The following is a 19572-nucleotide window of genomic DNA, read 5'->3' as shown; positions in this document are numbered from 1 at the left end:
ATTTCTAAGGGGTGGCAACTAAGGATATTTTGGAGGCAGCTACTTGGAGTTCAGTGCATACTTTCTCTAAGCACTACCACCTTCCTCTCTACTCTAAATCTAGGGCTGGTTTTGCCACGGCTATTTTGCAGGGCATGTTGACAGCTCCTGCTTCTTTATGATTTGCCAGCCTCCCTTACCTCTGCTTTGGGATTCTACCCAAGTGTTAGGACTGCAGCAATGTGGGATGAAGAACATAGTACAGTTTTGTACCTACCATAAATGTAGATGTTCGAAGATCCACATTGCTGCAGTCCAATTTACCTTCCCTCCTTCCCCTCTGTGTTTAGGGGTGGTTGTGTGGGTGGGGTTGTACCTTTGTAAATTTGTATATATTGTACATATGTTTGGTACAGGAGTGTTTGGTGTTTTTTGGTTTTGGCCTTATCTTTTTAGGGTCTTCTGACATCTGGGGCAAGAAAAGACTGAGGATATGACGTCGGTCATGCGCATTTGTACCCTGACGTCCTGACGTCAGACTAATGCGCCTTGACCGACGTCAGCCATATACTTTGGTATTCGGGCCGACTGGGACAGCGGACTACCCAAGTGTTAGGACTGCAGCAATGTGGATCTTCGAACATCTACATTTATGGTAGGTACAAAACTGTACTTTTGATGGAGTGGGTAGGTCATGGGCAGACTGTCTGTTGGAGCTTGTGTATCAGTGTTCTAGAAGTGAGGATGATTGTTCGGTTCTTCCTAACTTTCTAGGACTCTTTCCCAGATGGATTCTTCTCTTTGCTATTGGACAACATGACTGTGGCCTAGTACATCAGCCTGTAAGAGTGAACTTGCTGTTTTCCTCTTTGCTAAGGTGCTATAAGAATGGGACACCCATTTTCATTGCTTTCTGGTGGTGATGCATGTAATGGGGGGGGGGGTGCAGTTCTTTGGTAAACAGAAATTTCAACATGTCCTTCTAATGTTTGAAGAGTAATCATTAATCTGGTCTGTCTTAGAGAGTATCTTTGCTCTTTGGAGTACCCTGATAGGATGTCTTTTTCTGCATCCAACACCAAGTGACCGGACTTCTACTCTGATTCTTCCTGAGAGAGGTCATACCAGAGATGCAGTAGCACACCAGCCTTTACACTCCTCTAACATTTTTCCCCAGTGTGTTCAATTCAGAAACTCTGGTTTTGAGAAATCGGGCTACTTTTCTTAGACCTTTTCTTATCTAGACAGTTATGTTTTCCTTTCCTGTACCACTTCAGAAATCAGTTTGTGTAAATCCAGTCATAATGCCACTGTCTCACTTTTTAGTTAAAGCATCTCCAAGCCTTCATTTGTTGAAGTTGACCACTTGGCTACTTTACTTAGTGATATCCAACAGTCAGGGTTTTCTGACTGATTTCTGTTTGCATATCTACTGAAATCTACTCTATAGAAAAGATGTACCGTGACATTTTTTTTCCTTCTGAGCTATTGGCAAATTTGTAGATAATTCATTTTTTCTGCTCCTGCATGTTGGTCCTTCATATTTTTCATGAAATATTTAATTCTGGTCTTAGTTACTCCTCCATCAAAGTTCATTCGTCAATAATTCGATTTTTCTTTTGGGTGTGAACTGCACATATCTTGCTTCTTTGAAAGTCTCTGTAGTATTTTCTAGCTTAGGCCTCATTTTAGTGACTTTTTGTCCTCCTTATGACTTTTATTCTGTGCTTGAGAAATGTACTTTACTGCATCCAGTCCTGTAGCCCACACCAAATTTAAATTATTGTCTAGGAAGAACCTCTTTTAATGAAGCCATTACTTCAGCTAAGAGAATCTCAAAGTTGGAGGCCTTTTCTGTCAAATTCTTTGTGTTTTTTTTTTTTTTACAGGAAGAGGATGGTACTTTGAGCCTGTCCATGACTTATGCCTAAGGGTGATACACAGTCATGCTTCATTAATCTGGCTGAATTTTTATCTGAGTACGGTAACACTGTCAGGTATCTCCTACATTTGTTTGCTGTGTGGAAAGTTGTCTTCTTTCAAAGTCTAAATTAGACAAAAAAAAAAGTTCTCAAATGCACTTTTTTCTAGACTGCTGGCCAATTGCATTGACTTATAGTTTTACCACAGTCACAGTTCTTAATAATAACTCCTAGAACCCATTCTGCAAGGGCAGTGACCACATCTTCAGCTTTTCTGCAATACCATCTTAGATGATACTTGTGCAGCTGTATCTTGGTCTTCTCTGTACACCATTTATTCATGGGTTCATAGGAGGTTACTAGGCTAGTGGCCCTAGGGACTTTACAAGCCTAGCCGTGTCTTAAAAAAAAATGCACCCTAATTGACCATAGCTAGATGGTTGTTGTCAGCAGTGCAATTCTATGATCAGCACTGACTACCCCTGTCCCATGAGGGACGTAGGTGCCACCCCTGGGGTGAATTTAGTCACCCATCCAGTTATCAAGGTTGTGCTTAAATAGGGTCATTGAAGAGCTATGCTTCACGTGAAGTGGAAGCTGCAGTCCCATATCATTTTGGGGGCATACTGTCATCAGAGGCATGCTCCCATGAGAGAAATCGCCCAGGAGAATTTGCTGGAGAGACTGAACTACAAGATACCGAGAATGGACCCACTATTCTCGGATAAGAAAATGATGTAATTGCAGTAAAAATAAATATGCAAGAAGAAGCTTTGTGTTGAGTAGCATGGGTAAACCACCCATTTTTCTTCTGCCTTTCTCCACCTCAGCTTCATACTGATTGCAAAACTGTAGAGTGAGGGAAGGTAATTAGTGGGAAGCCGTATACCTAGCATACATAATGCCTGCGGCATAAGTACTGAAGGTTACTGAAGAAATGACCTCCTCCTTATAGAGTTATTATGTTGGATACTTACCTTTTGAACAGATAAAATGGGTCCATCCTTTGTAACTTCAAGGGCCTTCTGGGCTTAGGACCTCTGGAATTATGACTGCTTAGCAATCCAAACTTTTTCAGGCTGCCCGAAACATTGCGCACTGCCACAGTGTACCATACAAGCTTGCTTTCTTTCCAGATGTTCATCGTGCATACAGCTGCAGTCATAACAGATGAGGTTATCCTGCCGTCAGGCGGGTCCTTGGTCGGCCGAATTCCAAAGTCTAGGTCCGGCGTCGGTTGTCGTCGCTTCTTCCCTGACATCAGTGCGGCAGGGGTATAAAAGAACCAGCCGACGCCATTTTCTTCAGTCTTTCTTGCCGCGCAGTGCCCGAAGCAGAAGCAGTTCGCAAGTGCCGGTCGGCCAGCTCCTGAGATTTACGAAAATTTTTCAGCCGAAGTCTTCTTGAAAGCTAAGTACCCCGTTGGAGAAACTTTTCTTGCCTCAGACCGATGTCAGACAAAGTTAATAATTGCATTTCTTGTGGGAAGCAAATACCACATAAGGATTTCCATTCCTTCTGCATTCCTTGCTTAGGCCCAGACCACGACGTCTCGGCCTGTCGCTTTTGTGCTAGATTCAACAAACGCACTATTAAGCGTCGGGCGGAGTTCGCCCAACACTATTTTGGCAAAAAATTTAATTACATTATGTCGTTGGATACTCCGACTCCAGTTTTGAGTAAAAGACGCAAAGATAAGGACTGACATACGAGGTCCGCGACTTCCACCGACACCACGCTAAAGCTGGCTACAGGTGCTCCAGTTCTCAGCGAGGTGCCTACGCAGCCCCTGAGTACCGATGACTCTTCTTTAGCGGTGTCTTTTGTGCCCGAGGTCGCAGGCTCCTCGGCCCCCACTCCGACTACAGATACCGACGCCACTCTTGGCGGGGAAACTCAGAATTTAGACAGACCTGCCACCTCTCAAGGTGTCTCCAGGCCTTCTTTTTCCATTAAGGCTTTCACAAAATCTAAAGCAGCCGTGAAAACTAAAAGACAAGTTCCACAGAGCCCCTCTCAAGGCCCCATGCCTAAAAAACAGATGCTCAAAATGGCAGAGGATTTGATTACTCTTATCAGGGGTTCTCAACCACCCTCGGACAAAAGGGCCCAGACTGGAGGAAGACTCCCTTTCCTCAGACCAAGCCTCTGTTACCTCAGAACATTCTGAGGACCAGGAATATTCATATTCCCCTTTTGAAGATTCTGATGCTGAGGAGTCCATTCCCTCGGTCTCCCCCCCCCCCCCCGAGGACTATTCTTTTGGGGAAACCTTACATACCCGAGGGAACACTTTCACTGGGTAGGCCAAGATTACTCAGATTCCAAGAAAAGGCTCAGGGAATTTCTTCTTCTCCCCCAGCACAGGCCTCTGGCTATCCCTCCTGTTTTGGATATATTAGATGATGTGTACACAGAAGCCAACCTCAACCCAGATTCTTTACCCCCAGCCCCTGTTAAGCCTGACAGGTATTACTGGGTTCCTGATTCACATCAATTCCTATACAAAAGCCATGCTGCTGACCCAGAAACTATTTCACAGGGTCCCAAGGAAATTAAGGCCTCTACTGCCAAAAACCCATTACCTTCAGAGAGGGATTCCAGAGCTTTAGAAAGGTGGGGGAAAAATGTATACACCTCGGCCACTTTAACCATGAGGGCATTAAACTGTCAGTTCCATATGTTAAAGTATCAACAGTTTTTGTTATCTCGGTTGAAAAGCAAAATGACACAACCTGAACAACCGGATTTAAAGGAGTTGCAGGATTTGTTGCATAGTGCAGAGCAAGTGGGTAAACATACCTTGCAATGTGGTTTTGATGCTTTAGAGGCCTCATGCAGAGCTGCTGTTACAGGGTCTGTCATGCGTAGACATGCTTGGCTCAAAGAGCAAACCTTACCAGATCATGTCAAAGCTAAATTACTAGATGCACCCCTTCAAAAAGATGTATTGTTTGGTGTTAAAGCTGAGGAGGTACTAAAGAAAATGGGGGAAAAGGCAAGATCAATGCAAACAGTGAAAGATTTCCTACAGGTACAGCCTCCACGTTTTAGCAGAAACTGGCCTTCAAAAAATTGGTCCTTTCCAGCCACAGACAGACCTCAAAGAGGTAGATACAGACGCCCGAGGGGTAGAGGGCAATCTCAAGGATCATTTAGAGCCAGACAATGGCAAGCACTTACACCAAGAGGTGGAGAAGATAGATCACAGCCATTCAGAAAGCAGACACAATGACTTTCCCCTTTGCATGCCAAGCAAAGCTTTAATGGCAGCACCTTTAGGCGGAAAACTGGCATTATTTTAAAAAAAATTGGCATATTGTCACAAAAGACAAATGGATCCTGGATATTATAGACAGAGGCTACAGATTCCACTTTCACACCCTTCCAAAAGTGAGAGGCATGCCAAACCTGCCACAAAATCAAAGGGCAGAGGCACAAAAACAAATTTCAGCTCTCATGGACATGAAAGCTATTCAAGAGGTACCTGCAAAAGAACAGCGTCAAGGTTTTTATTCCAGACTATTCCTGGTACCAAGGAAGGACAAAGATTGGAGACCTATTTTGGACCTATCCATCCTAAACACATATTTACTCGTACCAAAATTCAAGATGCTCACATTACAGCAGCTTCTTCCCATGCTGGGCAAGGAGTCTTGGCTGGTAACATTGGACCTCAAGGAGGCATACCTGCATGTCCCTATCCGACAAGATTTCAGAAGATACCTCAGATTTCTTGCAGGTTCAACCCATTATCAATTCTCTGCATTTCCCTTTGGCTTATCTACTGCGCCCAGAGTGATTACGAAATGCCTGGCATCAGTAATTGCCTTCTGCAGACTTCAAGGGATCACATATACCCATATCTGGACGACTGCCTGATCCAAGCGGACAGCAAGAACATACTTCTGAAACACCTGGCCATTGTAATAAAATTGTTGAACTAAATCAAAACTAATACCCTCTCAAGCAATAATTTTCCTGGGTGCCAGCTTGAATACAAACACCCAGATGGCCTACCTCACGCCAGAGAAACAAGGGCAACTATCTCAGTACTTCAGAAAAATGGCAACCTTCACCAGGCTGACTGCAAGGAAAGTCCTGCAGGCTCTGGGATTCATGGCATCTTGCATCCTACTGATCCCATATGCAAAGCTGCATATGAGGAAACTTCAATGGTACCTAAAAAACTTATGGTCTCAACACAGCCACAGTTTGGAAACAATTATACCACTCATTCCATGTCTTCAAAAGGAATTTCTGTGGTGGGCTCAAGCATGCCAAAGAAACATAGGTCTCCCTTTCTGCATGCCTCAAGCAAATCAAATCATCACAACAGACGCCTCGGACTACGCCTAGGGGGCGCACATGACAGATCAGTGCATTCAGGGCAAATGGTCCCAAAAAGAGAAGCACCTACACATCAATCAAAAGGAAATGCTAGCAGTACAAAATGCAATTATGGCCTTCAAAGACCTACTGCATCCAGGCCAGCTATTGATAAGGACAGACAACACCACAGTGATGTGGTACATAAACAAACAGGGAGGAACTCATTCATACCCCCTGTGCAGACTAGCCATGTCCCTTTGGAACACGGCTCTGGAATTGCAAATCCATCTTCAAGCACAATTCCTGCCAGGGAAGGAAAACACGCTGGCAGACAACCTAAGCAGAAATATGACAGATCCACACGAATGGAAGTTGCATCCTCAAGTTTTCGCAAAGATAATTCGGGCATGGGGACGGCCAGACATAGATCTCTTTGCTACCCACAAAAATTACCAACTGAAAAAATTCTGCTCAAGGACCTATCATCCACAGGCCTGGAAAGTGGACGCGCTTTCTTTCAATTGAACAACATTGACAGTCTATGCCTTTCCACCTCTTCCTCTGCTGCCCAAAGTTCTATTAAAAGCCAGAGCAGAGAGGCCAAAGATGATTCTGATTGCTCCAGACTGGCCAAGACAACACTGGTATTCACTCCTGAAGAGCCTGACGCATTCCCCCCCATGGATCCTGCCTCTAGTGCCTCTTCTGTTGACCCAACACAGCTTCAAAACTCTTCACAGTCAGCTAAAAACCCTCAATCTAGCAGACTGGAGGATTCCTTGATTTACCAACAGACCCTCCTCTCCAAGGAGAGGTGCAGGATGTCATCTTGGAGGCCAGAAGATCTTCAACTAGAAAAGCCTACTCCGCCAAATGGAAACGGTTTTGTGCCTGGAATCAGAAAAAGGGCCGGAATCCTTGGGTTCTAAATTTACCTCAAATATTACAGTACCTAGCTGAGATGTTAAACAGTGGACTTTCCTTCTCCTCCATCAAGATCCATGCTTCAGCCATTTCTGCACAATACAACACTGATCCTCCTTTATTCTCTCATCCTCTCTTAAGACAGTTCCTCAAAGGGGCTAAGAATATAAAACCCCCAAGGAAACCACCAGTACCTGCTTGGGACCTCAACTTCATTTTAGAAAAACTGACTCTGCCTCCATTTGAGCCAGCTGCCTCAACAGAACTACAATATTTGTCATGGAAAACAGCCTTCCTTCTGGCTATCACCTCAGCACGCAGGGTTTCGGAGCTACAAGCCCTCATGGCGGTGCAACCTTTCATCATTTTCCATCAGGACAGAGTTTCCTTACGAACCAACCCTTCCTTTGTGCCAAAGGTAGTATCCAGTGTAGCCTTGAATCAGACTATACACTTACCTACCTTTTATCCTAACCCACAAAACAAAGGGGAAAGACTACTACACTCCTTGGACATTCACAGACAACTTCGTTATTATTTGGACAGGACAAAGCCATTCAGAAAATCAGAGCAACTCTTTGTGTCTTATGCTACAGGTGCTCAAGGAAAGGCTATTTCCAAACAGACAATCTCAAAATGGATAGCCCACTGCATATGCTTTTGTTACTCATTTCATGGAAAAACTGTACCTTCAAGCATCAGATCTCACTCCACAAGGGCCACAGCTACCTCTGCAGCTTTCCTCAGGGGGGTTCCTACCAAGGATGTTTTGGAAGCAGCCACTTGGAGTTCTGTGCACACTTTCTCCAAGCACTATCACCTTCCACTATACTCTAAATCTAGAGCGGGCTTTGCCACAGCAGTCTTGCAGGGCATCCTTGCTCCTCCTAGTTCCACTTAGCGCCTGCCACCCCTTTTTAGCTTTGGGATTCTACCCATCTGTTATGACTGCAGCTGTATGCACGATGAACATAGTACAGTTTTGTACCTACCATAAATGTAGATGTTCGAGTGCTAATACAGCTGCAGTCCAGGTTTCCCTCCCTCCATCCCCTCTTGGGACAGGCCTTATGACAAACACCTCCTCATACAACCTGATTGGGGTATTCTTTATGGTGTATTTGCTTGCAAACTACTGTTTTTTTGATTATATTTCATTGCATTATTACATGAGTTTATGTTTTGCCTTCCTTCTGGGGGCACCTGACATCTGGGGCAAGAAAAACTGAAGAAAATGGCATCGGCTGGTTCTTTTATACCCCTGCCGCACTGACGTCAGGGAAGAAGCGACGACAACCGACGCCGGACCTAGACTTTGGAATTCGGCCGACCGAGGACCCGCCTGACGGCAGGATAACCCCATCTGTTATGACTGCAGCTGTATTAGCACTCGAACATCTACATTTATGGTAGGTACAAAACTGTACTGTCTTCATTGTCAGTTTAAAAAGTTACTGTGTAAAACATGTGAAGTAGATGAGTGCTTTCTTTCTCTTCAATCTCAAGTGGAAGATTCCCACAGTGGAACTAATTCTCAAGCTGTTGGTCTGTAGTAAGACTGATGCTTACAAAGTCCCACTTGCTGCTATTTCTCTCCTAAATGTACTGGATGCTCATTGGACTCTATTGTTTCAGATCTTCTGCTGCATTTGCTACTTTGGGGAATGTTCTGTGATTACTTCTGTAGGGCTACTAAACTTTGGCTGGATATTATATTAAAAAGGGGGATGACCCCATGAAAATTCAGAGTTGTAACAGCCTAACAAGGGGTGTTGTCAGAGGGATTTCTGGAAGCTAGTCAGTGTATAAACATTTCATATTGAAGCTAGCTTTTAACATCTTCATTGAATTGGCACTTGTGACATAGGCAAACAAACATTTGCGTAAGAGAAAACAAACCATATTAACATGTTCACAATTAAAACATTATGTATTGCATATTCTTTTGTGCAATTATCAGTCCAACATTAGATAATTTGCTCCATTCTTGCCTTCCCTTAAATCTCACTTTTCCTCCAAAATGTTGTTCTGCATGTATTTTCCCATAATTTCCATTTTTTTCTGTGTAATTTGCTCTTACCCTTTTCTAAAGATTCCACTGCCAGTTCTTTTATGTCTGTTACAATATTTACTAGTAAAAATACAGTTTATTTAGACTTTGATTTCCATTTTGGAGTATTTGTTTTTGGCAGCCACCAGAATTAGACTTAAGGCCTTATTTCTAGGCAATTCAGATCCTGTATCCCAATTCAAAGTAATTTCCTTAGTCGCACCCATTTGCTCACAAAATATTTCTGACAGTACTGTGTAGGTAAAGTTTTTAAAGCTTAACCTAAGATAGGTCAATTGTTTGGAGTGGCCAAGATACATAAAGATGAGGAAAACTCTCCATACAGGCCTATTGTATCTACTCCTGCTTCTAAGTTACAAGCAGTTTCAACATTTATACACAGGGCATTGTTGAAATTGGTTCAAAAAACACCTTTTTTCATCAAGGACTCCTTTGATTTTCTAACCAAGATTAAGAACAAAGAGGGTAATAATGATTTATTAGTAACAGTAGATGTGAAATCCTTGTACACTTCCGTTTTGCATGATATAGGTTTGGAATTGGGTAGGTCACATGCTGACAAAAGTGATGAATATAAATTGGGTGAAAGTAGGTTTTTAATTGAGAGCAGTGATCAAGTGTTGACTGATAATTATTTTTGTTTTGAGGAAGAGCATTATATCCAGAAGAACAGCTCCCTATTATGCTAATTTAGTCTTGGCATTTTAGGAAACTCACTTTTTTTCAAATTTAATGGATAGAACAAATGTGTATTTGTATTACCGTTTTATTGATGATTTGCGTTTTGTATGGAAAGCAGAAGCTGTTGGGTTGGACATGTTTTTGAAGATGATGAACAGCAACACAGACTTTTTGAAGTTTTCACACAGTTACAGTAGTTCAAGTATTTTGGATTTGGAAGTTAAAAAAGATGCTGTAGGTTCTGTTATTAGCTATAAAAATGTGGCTAGCAGTATTTTATTGCATTATTCCAGCATGCATCCGACTTGTGTAAAGCATTAACATTATTAATGGACAATTGGTCAGATAAAGCATTTAACCACTAACTCTCACGTTTTGGACAATTTTAATTGAACAATTACATAACAGGTTTAAACACAGGAGGATATCCTTTAGAAGTTAAGAAAATAACAGACCAGAAGGCTGTTGCTGGTGAAACCAAAATGTAGTGGACGATATGGAGCAAGAGTGGTCCCTTTCCATGCCTTTAGTGTATTCAATAGATACTGGCGCCATCAGGATTATTATTAAAAACAGCTAGATGATTTTAGTAGGAAATGGTGAGATTAAGCAGGTTGTGGGTGCTGCCTCATGTTTCATCAATAAAAATGCCAGCAATTTTAAAAAGTTATTGGAAAACGCCATCAATAAGTTTGCCATCAATAGGAGGGGTACTTTCAAATGTCAACACTGTTCAATGTGTAGATACATTGCTGAAGGGCCATATTTTAAGGTCTTTGGAGATAATTAAACATGTCCAGTGCCAGGTTATTTCACCTGTGATTCCACCTTTGTGGTTTATTTGGCTAAATGCTCTTCATGCTACCCATTATATATAGGAAAAATGAACAGACAGTTAAGGAAAAGGATGTATGAGCATTCTTTAGCTGTCAGGGTAAAAAAAATTGACAATGCATTGGCTAAGCATGCTTCGTTATGTAGAAATTTTAAGAAATTTTATTTCACAGTGATTATGTACATAGTGAATTTAAAGGTGATAGAAAAGGAACTAGATTTTGAGAGAGTTTAAATGGCAGCTAGAATTTAATGCCTACAATGCACCAGGTTTGAATAGTAATGTTAACTACAAGATAGCACTTCAAAGAAAATTATGCTATGATACGTGCAAGTAAAATGTTTTCACAGCTTGCATTATTAATTTTCAAATTATTTCTTGATGTATGGAATGTAATTTATTACAGTGTATTTGGTCTGGTGCTTTAAGAATTTGTTTTAAGGAAATTCTTGTTGGATTGAGTTTAATGGTACAGTATTTTTATTGGATGAGCAATTTGTGGCTTTTGCTATTTAAATTTGAGTGTTTTAATAGTTTTTTTCATTCTGAAGAAGACCTACTTTAAAGTCAAAAGCGCTAAATCGATATTAAAATTGCATTCAGTTTTCACTACGTGTCCTTTTTTTGTTTTTGCACAGTGGTTTTGTTGTTAGTTTTTTCCACTGTGATAGAAGCATTTGGAGTTCTTATTTTTATAAAGTTTGAAGTCTGCCAATTTATTACACTCCTAAAACATATGTTCGCAGTTACCTCTTTCTTCCCCATCACACCTCCAACATTTGCCATCTACCTAAGGAAATATTCTTTGGAATCTTTGGATTCCTGTAGTTATTGTGCAATTTTTTTGTATACCCTATTAATTATCCCTTTTTAACATCACCTCCTGTTCTAGAGTCAGATAAAAACTCTACCAGGGCAGGTCTTTACTTGGGATTCCCCAATCCCTTTCTCTTTGCCTATACTCTATCAGTCCCTGATAGGGAAGGCAGCCTCTAGCCTGCAGTCTAAATGTCTCTTGACCTCTTCCCAGTCTATTACCTTTCCCTCTAGTTATTTGCTACAAGTACCTTTGTTCTTTTTCCAGTTTTCTCCAGTAAATTCCAGTCCCCTCTTGCCTGTCTTCTGTACCTGTAATTGCAGTCATCCCTATTGGCATAATCTCCATTCTTTCATAAATATTTCCATTTGTGCTTTTTCTTAATTTCGACATTTCTCTGCTTTATACCTGTTTTCATAACATTTCCAAAATTTCTCCAATACCTTTACAGGATCTCTGGTTATTTTTCTTGTTATAGGCTCCCCAAGTTGGGCAACAACCCTTTCTACTTTCTGTGCCGAAGTTCTTGTGGTAAAAGTTTTTGTGCAGTGGAATTATCAAAAAACAGTTGTTTAACAGCAGTCTTTCTAAACACACATGTTATACAGATATTCTGTTATTTTCTGTATAGTACTCTGCAGTTGTGCCTCTTCTTCTGTGAGATTCCACTCATTCTGCAGTACTTTAACCTTTGTTTGCCCCTTAAATAAATTGTTACTACTTAACCTTATATCTCTCTTTTTTTTCTATTCTGTTTTAAAGTCCTTTCATTTTATTCCACTCACTAGCTATAACGTCTGAAGAAATTTCTATCTTCTGCAATAACTTTTAAGGACTTGGGTAGTGGTAATTATTCTATTCCTCTTTTTAACAGGTAGGGAAGAGCTTGTGTCATTTTTACTTCATTGTCTTGCATTTGTATCTTGGTTACTATTGGTGCATGATTTGAAATAGTTGCTGGCTGTGTGTTGAAGCTTTCAATTAAATGTATTTCCATCTAGTCTAGCCCAGTTATTATACCAAGGAGAATGTTATGCAAGTTCTCGGAGTTCTTCTACCGAATTCATGAGTTCCATACCAAATATTTTCATAAATTTCTTCAGAATATATCTTCTTTTATTATATTTTCCCTTCTAAGTCCCCCAGATACATCCTCACTGTAGCAAATCCAGTTCCAGCCCACACCTTCAAGTAATATTCCCTGCCAAAAGCTGATTTTTTCCAGAAATTTTCTTAAGCTCCATAAATTTTAGGTGGAATACAAGTACATGCAAGCATAATCTTCTTTCCTCGCCAGTAGCCCATTGCTACCACAAATTTACCATTGTTATCTTTCCCCCCTCTTCTACCAGTATTGGAGCTCTTCTAGCAATTACTGTAAGCACTCACCTTTTCCATTGTCCCTGATATTCTGCTGAATATCCATTCTGTTATTCTTTCTTTATCAAACACACATGTTCACTTCTTTCCAAATGTGTCTCGTGTTATTGCTGTTTGCACTGTGCATTTTTAATAAAATTCCTTACTCTCACCATTTCTTAATATAATTCAATGCTGTTGCCTTTGTCTATACATGTGATGCCATTAACATTCCAAAATAACATGGGTAGTATAGCCATAATAATAAAACACTATTATTTCCACCTATTATTTATGACGTTTTTAAAAATATCCATTCCCAGCTTTTGTTACATGCACCCACAGATGTTTGGCAGATTGACCTTTTATACTGTTGTTTTTCATCTCCATTTGAACCTATATCACATTTTCCAAGCCTTTTTTGTTTTAATGAAAACTCTCAAAAAAACAAAACAAAATGAAAACATCCCTATAACCTATTAACTTAAAACAAACGCACCGAATTGTGTGCACCTTCAGATAATGAAGTTTAACCCTCTTGATAGGAACAACTGTCCCAAATCAACAGCTGCTTGTAGAGGCATTGCCTGACCTAACATTAAGGTTTATCTCTGCTAAGGTGCATGTTATAGACTGTGCTCATACTTAAAGTAACTGCTGTCTGCCCTTGTCTTACCCTTATTCCCTTCCCAGATGTGAAAAACAGCTTGTATGCTTTCAGAAAACATTAACATTTAGCTTTATGAAAAGGGGAAAGTTATATTTAAATAAAACATAAGTATACACTATTCTAGTAAATGCATTGAAGTATTCCGGTACCAGAAAAGCTGCTACCTCTTATTCACTGCTTTCAGTAAACTATGTCCAGACTTAAGAGTTATTGTCTTCATCTGTAGTCAGCTTGTTTCCATGGAAATGTAAGAACAGAATGTACATCTGTCCTCAGCTACAGACTTCTTAACTCACACTGAACATCAAGGAAAACTATTAATTATATTATGGTCTCATGTTTAAAGTTCACACACACACACACACACACACACACACACACACACACACACACACACACACACACACACACACACACACACACACACACAATTATTAGATTAAGCCAAGGGCATTAATCCAGACCTTCACCTATGCAAAAGTTAAAGAAAATATCTCAGTTCTACAAATAATATAACTGGTGCACTTTCCCACCTCAACAGCACAAGATCACACCCTATTAAATTAAACATGCTTTTTGTCCTGTATGCCTTCTCTCTTTTTTATTTTTATTTTATTTATGTATTTATTTTTTGCATCATAGTGCTTGCATTTCTTAAACCAAAATAGAAAAGTGTTGTATTTCGGTTTCTTTATCACACACATCACTGAAAATGCTTTACTATATAACATGCAGTATATATTGCAAAGTGTTTTATACAATTACTGTTAAGAAATAACTTTTATTTTACTTTTTCTTTCTTTTTTCCTTTTGGTGTTCTAAACATTAATGACATGAAGTGAGGTATATGCCAGTCATTCCCCCACAAATTTAATAAAAATCAATAAAATACAGTTTTTCTCAGCCACTTTTTTGTAAAGTCATATTTCACAAATGTGGTGCTTTATAGTCTCACATTTATTCACCAATTTGTGTTCCTAGTCTTCTTCCTCTTCATCTCCCTCTCCCAGCCCCAGATTCATGTTTAAGTATGAGGGACTCATGATTATTGTAGTCAACTTTTACTTTTTTCTTCTTCTTCTCCTAAGCATTTTCCTTTGGAAAGTTGGAAAAGGTTTCACTGACAAAGACTCTCTATAAGCTTTGTTGTAAGAAGAATGAGAAGCAGAGTCCCCCTTTGATGGCTCACTTTTTGTTGGATTTTTTTTTTTTTTGCATTTTTTTCCTTAGTCTGCGCTGCATCAGGATTAACTCTTTCTGCTGGCATGATTGTATCTTTACTAATACAGGTCTTGGCTGCTCTCTCATGGCCAGAGTTGGAGTATATGTATGATGTGCCTTTTTAATTAACAGATTCTGTTGTGGATTACCACTCCAGTTATTTTTGTTTTCATAAAACTAAAGTAGTAGTTTTTTCCTTCCAGTTTCTCTGGTACAGCAGATAATCTCAGAGTTTCCCTGCATGCTGCACCCTCTAATGCTAATTTTTTTTTCAAACTGCTCTTAAGCGGTCTCAGACTTGGACAGCAGTTTCTTCATTTCGACCTCTGATTTTTTTTACGGTTTTATCAGTTAATCTGAATAGCTGTTTAAAGCTTCTCCATTTTTTCATGCCTTTTGTTATTTGGGTAGATGTACTCCTTCAGTATTTCATTTATTTAAATCAACATTGAGCACATTTGATTTATTTATTTTTCTTCTGAATTAATGAAAGCCATCTCTTATACCAGCACTGGAGCTTTTTTGCTGAACAGTTGCAAGTTTGTTCTCCGTCAGTGTTTTCTCTTTACCTTTTTTAGTTGATTTTTTTCAGGTTCTTTAAGTTTCTTTTTTGCTGGCATCCAGGTAATGTACTTAATATCCAGTAAATGGCATCCAGGTAGTGTACTTACTACCAAGTAACTGAATTTTATTAAAATTGGCAGACCTACTGGCTCTTGTCTATCAGTCTTTTTTCACCAGGAAGCACTGAAATTAAGCTGTTGATCAGTGTGCAGCCATCTTCGAAAGCCTGGAAATCTGAATATCTTGAGTCAGAGCATAAGGTTACTGTGAAAATTGTGCATTTGCTGAATGGTTGATAGGCATGATCTTGATTGTATGGTATTGGAGGTTCCATATTCATCATCTTCAGGACTATGAGCAGCAACAATTGGACATTCTAGCATTTAAAATTTTCCATGGCTTCCTGGTCCCTCCATTTTATTGTTAATGTTTTGTGGCAGTTGTAAGGTAAAATTGTTTGGAAATAGCCCAAGTTTACCAGTCCTGTTTTCAGTGCTGTGGGTGTAAATTCTGGTCTTCTTCCTGAATTATGAATTGCCTTATGCTCAACAGTTGGAGGTGACGGGAGAAGAATTTTTTTGTCAAAGTATTTGCAAATGTTGGTTTCTTTCCTGTCCACTTAGTGTTTGCCATTTTCTTTAGGTCAGATTCTTGCTGTGCAGGTGCTGTTAGTTCCCTTGGTATTCCTTTTTTTCAGGTTAGTAAAAGATGGCACTTTTACTCTTTTTTTTTTTTTTTTTTTTTTTTTTTTTTATGTTGCATTTCCTTTTGTCTTCAAGATAGGTTCAGATATGAAGTTTAACAATGCAATTTCATTGCTTTTATTCTTGCATATATTTACTGAGGCCATTTTGCCCCCCCCCCCCCACACACACACATACAGTCTTGGTATTTGCAGTGCTTTTTCCCCCTAGCCCCATATAGGTTGAGCATAGTTCTTGGCTCAGAATTCTTTGAAGCATACATCTTGACCATTTTCACCAGCCCTGTTTACTCTCTAGTATTTACTTGAGTCATATGTCTGTTCAGCATGTGACAGATGTAACAGCTGTACTGTTCTCAGTTTTGAGATCTCTTCATGGGTTCGGACACTGTGATACTACTACAACTGTTTCACCCTTGACTCTACAGTTGAACATTGAACTCCCATGTTTCCTAGGGGGTTGATATTCACTGCCCCCAATTCAAAGTTGGATTAGGTTTAATCTTAACATCCCTTTGATCATCTTCAAGATTGATCTTGATCATCTCTCCTCTGGAGTTTGACTTCAGCTCAAGGTTATTCTGAAACTAGACTACCTCTCTCATAAAGTTTGTATTTTTGTCATTACTTGGTATGAAGCTTCAAAGACTGATTCTGAGTCAGTCTTGTTAACCCCATTGTTGAATCTAGGAGCCTTAGGGTTGAACTTTTAAGCTTGACACAGTATTGTGCTAATGTGATGGAGTCCAAGTCAGTCATATCAATCTTATTTTCAAGTTTGTACACTTTGGGGTTGAGCTTTCAGTCTGGACCCGAGGCATCTAATTACCGAGTGTGCGTTTGTCAGCCCAACGTCTACTTTGTCTACTAGGTCTCATGACTCCCAGTTGGGAGTTAACCCTCTTCCACAGGCCAGCAACTCGGGAGTCAGAATTGCATGGAAACTCACTTGGTCCACTGACACCGTGAGCCATATATATATATATATATATATATATATATATATATATATATATATATATATACTCTGAAGTAGGGGTTGCATCTTCAAGGAGTGACACATGTAAGATTTCATTTAATGTTCGTTGTATTATTCACTGTTGCAGTACTGGCATCTTGATACTTCCTGCTGTCAATTTAACCTGAATGGTTGGCTTTATTCCAGAGCTGTATCTTCCCCTCATGACTTTGACTGATTACATCCCACTGTTATGTAAGGACATCAGTGGCACATGAGGGGCTTTGGCCTGTACATCTTCGCAGCCTTCTTGCCTTATAGTTTGCTAGCTGTAAATGCTATCCTTGTCTTCGGTCAGACTGCCACCAGAGGCCATAAAAGTACACCACAGGGTTTTTTTTTTTTTTTCTATAGCATTTTGATATCTATTGTCTGATATGATTCAAATTCCAGGGTTTATGCAAAAGTTAACAGTTTTATTGCGTATGGAAAACAAATCCCTAACTCTAGCAAGGCTGATCTAACTTGAAGGATCTGAAATTCATGGCTTGGCTGCTCCATTTCCATTGATCACCAGCAGTCATAATTTTGCATGTGGGATGACGAATATTCTGTCATCCTCTCAAAAACTCTCTGTCCCAAATATGTACAGAATTAAATGCAAGAGTTTTTCCCCCCTCTGCACTACTAGCCACTTGTTGAATCCTTTCTCATACATTTTTTTTCTGTGGTTCTTCAGAATTTGTAGAGAAAAGAGGCAAGAGTTTCAATAACTTTTTTCAGCAAAACTTAAGCTCACCATTAAATATTGTAGAAACAGGGATGTTCAAATATCTCAATAAGATTTGTAATTATTTATACACTGGAATAGAAGAAATAAGGGTGAACAACATTCTGATTAATTAAAATCCGTGACAGATTTACTTGCAAATCTGTTTGTTGTATATTTAGCTCTGTATGCCCTGTCAGTCATTTTATGTTGGCAGAACAACCAGAGACCTTTACAAGAGAATATATGAGCACAAATATGCAATATCAGTTGGTAATGACAAAAATTGTTTAAGCAAGCATTGTATTCATCCAAATGTAAAGTGGATTTTGAATTTATTGTATTACATTATGTTGCAAGGTATGACAAGAAGTTTGATGCTGAGGAAGAATTAGGGTGGAAAGAATATTTTATGGCAAGCTAAATTTACTGCTGGTTATCCACCAGGATTAAACTGCAGAGAAGATTTTTTTTCTCATCTGAAACACAAAGGGGTAAAGCACTAAACTATTTTAATCACATGACTAAGTATTGTATAAATACTTGGTGATGCTAAATGTATTCTGTTTGAAGAAGTTGCAAGGTTAGAGACAAAAGCACTAACTGGATACCAGTTGTTTTATTGTTTTTGTTTTGTGACTATTAAATAAGTTCTGGGTTTTCCTGTTCAGATGTTTTTTGGTTTTTCATAATATTTGATCTCCTTGGAGGGTTCAGCTTTCCTTAATCATCCTACCCTCTTTCCCTGCCTTCCTGCCTCTGTAAAGAAAGGTATTTTGGTTGTATATATTTGCATGTCATGGTTAGGAACTGGACATAGGGGAGAATGTCAAACTTTAGATAGCATAGTAAGGAAGAGGCGATGAAGTAGTCTGATGAACGTTATGCTGTGCTGCAAATGCACAGCATGTCTGCTTAAGGAAGACAGTACCCTCCAAAGTAAATCTTATGTTTATAATATTATAAGTACACTATTTTATTTCACGTACAGCACATCTTTGGGGTGTGAGAGGAAGTTGAAGAACACACCGAAAATCCATGTGGACACAGAGGATCTGCATGCATTGTGAAACATGCAGTAATGTTAAATGTTTTGCCTCCTTGTGTTAGAGATGTGTTGAGACAGTGACCTTGTTGTACAGTCTAAACTTTATCTGATATGGAAAGCCTGATTATCGTACGAGAGCAAGAGAAATTTTGTTGCTGTTGTCATTCAGATTATGCTGGTAGGAGTCCCATCCCTCTGTGGTGCACTTTCTTTTGCAGTTCTAACATTTAGATAGAATATAAAGGGGGGTCGAGTTGTATAATATGATTGGTTGTGTAAGGTATTTGCCATAATAGCAAATGACTGATGTCCTTCCTGTTTTTTTTTTCTCCTCATTGCTACCCCCTTCTTACATTCCCTGTCATTTGTTTCATCTCTTCCTGATTAATCCCCAGTTTTTCTGGCCCTGAAAGGTGTTTTTAAGCTTAGCCGATAACTTGAGGTCAAACTTGAATCCTTTACCTTGTGTCTTTGAGGTGAAGACTTGCCATTATACCAAACCCACCCCCTAAACCAATTGATTGCCAGCTCCACACCCTATAGTGTGTGACTGTGGTAATGTAATGCTTTAACTCTGGACATTTCTTGACAATCTGCTCATCTGCAGTGACTAACTTAATCTCGTTGTGAATGTTTTATGGCTAGACGTTTTAAGCTGATGGTAGCAGTTGTATGCAATTCTTCCACAGCTTCTTAAGACGGGCAGTTTTCTGTGCTTG

General features: G+C 39.7%; 1 protein-coding gene across 1 annotated transcript in view; it reads left to right on the top strand.

The window, feature by feature from the left end:
* RALGAPA2 (Ral GTPase activating protein catalytic subunit alpha 2) overlaps positions 1-19572 on the top strand; it is a 4189194-nt gene that overhangs the window by 122577 nt on the left and 4047045 nt on the right. The window lies entirely within an intron of this gene.

The sequence above is a fragment of the Protopterus annectens genome, chromosome 1.part2 (assembly GCF_019279795.1).
Source record: "Protopterus annectens isolate FY-2018-M chromosome 1.part2, PAN1.0, whole genome shotgun sequence".
Classification (NCBI taxonomy): domain Eukaryota; kingdom Metazoa; phylum Chordata; order Ceratodontiformes; family Protopteridae; genus Protopterus; species Protopterus annectens.
The sequence above is the reverse complement of the archived record's forward strand: the minus strand, read 5'-3'. Positions and strand labels throughout refer to the sequence as shown.